Genomic DNA, 6215 nt, shown 5'->3' with positions numbered 1-6215 from the left:
CGAAGACGAAGAAGAAGAAAAGACCAGAATGAATGTCAGAAGAGACTCTGAATATTGCACTAGAGTGATGAGAAGTCAAATCAAAGGGAAGAAATCAAGACGTTAAGGAGGTGAATAGAAGATTTCAAAGGGCTGTTCAGGAAGACAAGGCAAAATATTATAATGAAATGTGTAAAGAGCTGGAGTCAGAAAATCAAAAGGGCTGAACTCGCTCAGTATTTCTTAAGCTGAAAGAACTGAAGGATAAATTCAAGCTACAAGTTGAAATGCTTAAGGATGCTACAAGCAGGATATTGAATGATTCCAGAAGTACTAAAAGCAGATGGGAGGACTATACAGAGTCATTGTACCAAAAAGGAATTAGCTGACATAGAAGAATTTCAAGAAGGAACATGAGGCAACAGTGATGAAGAAGGTGCAGGCTGCTCTGAAGGACTTGGCAAAAAATAAAGCCCCTGAATTGGTGAAATATCAACTGACTTAGTTTAGAAAACAGATGCTGCCTTGCATGTGCTCACCAAGTTGTGCTAAGAAATCTGCAGGACAATAACTTGGCCAACTGACTGGAAGAGATCCATATTTATTCCCATTCCAAAAAAAGGTGACTCAACAGAGTGTGGAAATTATCAAGCAATATCACTACTATCGTACACTAGCAAAATCCTGCTGAAGATTATCCAGAAAAGACTTGAACGAGACATTGACAGAGAACTACCAAAAATACAGGTTGGATTTAGAAGAGGTCTTGGCATTAAGGACATTATTGCCAATGTCAGATGGATCTTGGCAGAAAGCAGAGTACCAGAAGAATGTATCTATCTGTGTTTCATTGACTATGCAATGGCATTTGACTGTGTGGATCAAAATAAATTGTGACTAACCTTGAGGAAAATGGGAATCTCAAAGCACTTGATCGTGTGTATATGAAACTTATATTTGGACCAAGAAGCAGTCCTCAGAACAGAGCAAGGAAACACTGCACGGTTCAAAATTAGGAAAGGAGTACATCAGGGATGCATCCTGTCCCTGTACCTTTTCAATCTGTATGCAGAACAGATCATTCAGGAAGCAAGGCTTTATGAGGAGAAATGTGACATCAGGTTTGGAGGGAGACTCATTAACAACCTACGATATGCAGATGACACAACTTTGCTTGCTGAAATTGAGGAGGACCTGAAGCACTTGCTGCAAAAGGTCAAAGACTGTAGTCTTCAATATGAATTGAAGGTCAACATCAGGAAGACAAAGATTCTTATCACTGGACCAATTAGCAACACCATATTAGATGGAGAAGAGATTGAAGTTAACAAATTACAGCTTGCTCGGATCCACAATAAACACTAGCAATAGCAGTCAGGGAATCAAGAGATGAGTTGCTGGCTTGCATGCTTTCTTGAATGTAGTTCTTATTATAGTTGTAAGAGAAAAATGATTCTTCAAGTGTGAGAGTGGTGGCTACACAAGCCAGGGAATAGTCTCTATAATGTTAAAGGTTTATAATTTAAAATTTCTTTCTTAGCCAATGATTAACTCTGTTTATTTTGTGCTGAAGTAAGTATTGTATTAAGGAGAGAGGATTAGGGTAGGATGAAAGTCTACCCTACTAGAGGCTTATACAAGCTCATGGATCCTCAGTGCCAGCCCTCTCTTTTTGAAATGCCTGTCTTTTCCAGCTAAATGTAATGCTCACCAGTCTCTGAAAAACCAGCCTGCATACCTACAGTTGCATGAGTTGTTCTTCTGATGAATCTGAGTCTCTCAGAGATCTTCTATCAAACCACCAAACCCAAGGGACATAGAGGAGTTAGGGAAATGAACAAAGGAGGGGCTACTGATGTTGGAAATCATGGAGTCATGCAGAAATTCAAGAACTGGGTGCAATGGTGACTTTGCACATCTTATAACTGATCTGCTGCCAATCTTAGCAAGATGAATTATGACTACACAATCTGTTAGTGTTTACAATCTCACATTGTCCTAAATCTAATCAATTTGTAGATGACATTCTACTTTTGCTGAACTCTTTCCCACCACCACACTTTTGCCTTTTTCCCCCAGATGAGGTGGATTGATACAGTGACTAAGGCAATGGGGGGAGTTGTGTCGGAGTCAGTGAGATTGACTCAGGGCAGGCTTCAGAGCTATTGCACGTAGGGTTGCTATGAGTTGCCAGCAACTTGACAGCACATAACAATAACAACATCAACAACAATATTACATATCTACCACCTGTCTGTGGTCTTGGTAAAGAGTACTGAACATTCCATGGTTTGCCGAAAGAACAAACAAATATGCCTTGGAAAGTGTGAAGCCAGGGTGCTCTTTAGAGGCAAGGATGATGAGGTTTCACCTCACATACTTTGGATATGTGCTAGGAGGTGCTATTCTTTGGAGAGGGGCATGATGTTTGGAAAAGTAGAAGGTTGCAAAGAAGAGGAAGACCCTCGACCAGGTGGATTGACATGGTAACTGCTGCAATGAGCTCTAATGTGTCAGGAAGTGTGAGGATGGCACAGGATAGGACAGGGTTCAGATCTATTCTTCATAGGGTCACTATAGGTTGTACTTGACTCAACAGCACCTAACAAAAACAACAACTTATCTATCAATTTGTCATACTATGGTGGCTGGTATGCTGTCATGAGGTTGGAAGTTATGTCTTTAGCATTTCGAATACCAGCAAGATCATCCATGGTGGACACATCTTAGTGGTGGTTCCAGAGTAAAGAAGAAAGATCTGAAAATCTACTTCTGATATTAGCCAATGATAACCCTATGGATCACAACCAAATATGATCTGGTATAACTAGAAGACGAGTGCCAACAGAGTGACTCCAATAATAAATTTTCACAGGACAGTGACCGTAAGATGGTGAAGGACCAAATAACAGCTCATTCTGTTGTATACAGTCATTAGGAGTTGGTGCTGATTCACTGGCAACTAATAACAATGACCTATTAAATGTACAACATCTGAATCTATTGATAGTCCACAAAACTTGTGTTAAGAGTCTTTGCTTTCAACTGTCAGAAGGATTATAATACCATTCTGATTTTACTAGAACAGGATATTTTACTGTCTTAATGTTTTAAAATAGATTGAAAAGGTGTAGAGAAAAGATGCATCCCTGACACATTCCTTTCCTAATTTTGAACCATGCAGTTTCCCCTACTCTGTTCTGAGGACTGATTCCTATTCCAAGCATAGGTTTTGCATAAGCACAATCAAGTGTTCTGGTATTTTTCATTTTCCTAAAGATTAGCCACTATTTGTTGTGATCCATACAGGCCAATGCCTCTTCATAGTCAAGGAAAAACAGATAGACATTCCGCAGGTACTCTTTGCTTTCTGCCAAGATCCATCTGACATTGGCAATAATGTCTCTAGGGCCACAACCTCTTCTAAACCCAGCTGTATTTCTGGTGGTTCTCTGTCAATGTACTGTTGCTGTTGTTTCTCAGTGATCTTCAGCAGGATTTTGCTAGTAATGTTAATGGTATTGTTCGATAATTTCCCCACTGTGTAGAGTCCTTTTTTTTAATGGAAATAAATATGCATCTATTCTAGTCATTGGACAAGTAGTTGTCCTCCATATTTCTTGGCACAACTTGGTGAGCACATCCAGCATTTCTTTGTTGAAGTAAGTCAATTCGTATTCCAACAACTCCTGAGGCTTTATTGTTTGCCAAGTCCTTCAGACCAGCCTGAACTTCTTCCTTCATCACTATTGCCTCTTGATCATATGTTGTTTCTTTGAAATTCTGTGTCAGACAATTCTTTTTGGTACAATGACTCTGTATACTCCTTCCACCTTCATTTAATGCTTCCTGAATCATTCAGTATTGTGTGCATAGCATCCTTAAGCATTGTAACTCATGGCTTGAATTTGTTCTCCAGTTCTTTCATCTTAAGAAATGCTGAGCAAGTTCATCTCTTCTAATTTTCCAACTCCAGCTCCTTGCACATTTCATTATAATAAGTTGCCTTGTATTCCCAAGCTGCCCTTTGAAATCTTCTATTCAGCTCCTTAACTTCTTGATTTCTTCCCTTTGTTCTGACATCCATTGTGTTTTTCCTTCTTTTTAATGCCTTTTTGCATTCTTCATTTATGGTGTTCTTGATATCTTCCACAGCTCATCTGTTCTTTGTTCCTTAGTGTTCAAGGCCTCAAACCTATTCCTAAGTTGGTTTTTAAATTCAGGGGGATTAGACTCAAAATCAAATTTTTATTCCTGTGGATATTATTTCACCTTCTTTAGCTTTAATTTGAACTTGCATATGAGTAGTTGATGGTCTACTCCACAATCAGCACCTGGCCTGTCTTCAATGCAGACTGAATTTCTCCAACGATTCCTTCCACAGATGCAAAAGATCTGATTCCTGTGCATCCTATCAGGTAAAATCCATGTGTATAGCCTGTGTTTATATTTCTTATAAAAGGTATTTGTTATGAATAAATTATTGATTGTACAGAATTCTATCATTCTATCTCCAGTTTCATTTCTGTCACCAAATCCGTATCTTCCAACTACTAATCCATCAGGATTGGAGGTAGACTCATCAACAACCTCTGTTATGCAGGTGATGCAATCTTGCTTACTGAAACTGAAGAAGACCTGAAGTACTTGTTGCAGAAGGTCAAGGACTGTAGTCTTCAATATGGATTGAAGCTTAACATCAAGAAGGCAAAGATTCTCCTCCCTGGGCCAATTGACAGCACCATGATACATGGAGAATAGATTGAGGTTGATAATAATTGTAGCTTCCTCAGCTCCACAATCAACACTCTCAGCACCAGTACTCAGGAAAATAAAAGACAAGTCGCATTGGGGAAATCTGCTGTCAGGAACCTCTCTAGAGTGCTGAAAAGCAACGAAGTCAGTCTAGAGACTAAGGTGCACCTAATCCAGTCCATGGTCTTTGCAATTCCTTGTTATACTTCAGAGAGTTAAAAATTACAGAAGAAGAATTGATGTCTTTGAATTGTGGAGAAGAGTATTGAACACTATGAACTGCCAAGAGAACAAATAGGTCTGCCTTGGAGAGGGTGAAACCAAGTTTCTCCTTGAAGGCTAGGATTTTGAAGCTCCATCTCACATACGTTGGGCATGGTGGCCAGGAGAGATCGGTCTTTGAAGAAAGACATCATGCATGGAAGGATGGAGGGACAGCGCTGGAGAAGAAGACCCCAGATAAGATGGATTGATACAGTGACGGGGGCAATGGGGTTTGGTGTGTCGGAATTAGTAAAACTGGCTCAGGACAGGGCATGGTTCAAAGATGTTATGAGTTGAAGGTGATTAGACAGCATGTAACAACAAACAACAGCATTTTTAAAACTGTTATGAGGCCGCGCTGCACCTGCGCAATGGCCCCGACCTGTTGCTCAAGTGTCTGGAGAGACTCCGCTGCGTCATTCTGCCTGCTGCCGGCATGGCATTGCCATGGGCGCTTGGACAAAGCAGCGCTGAATACCCTGCAGCCACCCGGATTCAGAAGCGAAAGTACATTAACATCCACATTGAAAACACTATTGTTCTTTAAGGCCTTGATGATCACAGTTCCCATTGAGTTATATATATTTCATGACCAAGTCATATGTGCTTGAAGGTGCCTTAGGCATGTCCAACCAGAACAGCTACTTTTCTTTTCTCTTTTCTTTTTTTCTTTTCTTTTCTTTTTTTTCTCTTCTGTTCTTTTCTTAATTAATGATTTTTAATGCAACATATATAATTTTTTTTTTACAACATACTCTTTCCATTTAATTTTCCCCCCATTCATTCATTGTTGCACATTTTCCTCTCTGCCCACCCCGTCCCCCAGGTCGTTTTTCTCTTTGAAGGAAAAAAAATTCTTTAGTTGTTATACAATCCCCCCGAGTCCACAGTCCAGCCATTGTGGCTGTGGTGGCCGTCCTTGTGGTCCTGGCTCTCTTGCTCTATGTGGCATGGAATGAAGGCTCATGGCAGTGGTGTGAAGGCAAACAGGATTAGAGAGCACCACTTTTAGGTGATTCTCAGTTTTTTTAAAACTGCATATGTTTTCTGGGAATAGTGATGATTATAATAAAAATTGAAAGAATATGTGGAATTAAAAAAACTTGTGAAATCTACAGTGTCTAAATGTGGCTCCATGTGTAATTTACTCTACAACATTAAGCATTTAAATACTTAGAAAAAAGTCCCAGAGTAGTCAACTAGAACCCTATCTTTCT

The 6215-nt window shown here is 39.8% G+C and overlaps 1 pseudogene; it reads left to right on the top strand.

The window, feature by feature from the left end:
* Positions 1–5369: 5369 nt before the first annotated feature.
* Positions 5370–5994, top strand: LOC102846203 (annotated as a pseudogene).
* Positions 5995–6215: the final 221 nt, after the last annotated feature.

This window comes from Elephantulus edwardii, unplaced genomic scaffold (assembly GCF_000299155.1).
Source record: "Elephantulus edwardii isolate Elephantulus edwardi_28Jun2011 unplaced genomic scaffold, EleEdw1.0 scaffold00233, whole genome shotgun sequence".
In the NCBI taxonomy this organism is placed as follows: Eukaryota; Metazoa; Chordata; class Mammalia; order Macroscelidea; family Macroscelididae; genus Elephantulus; species Elephantulus edwardii.
This window is presented reverse-complemented; position numbering and strand designations above follow the sequence as displayed.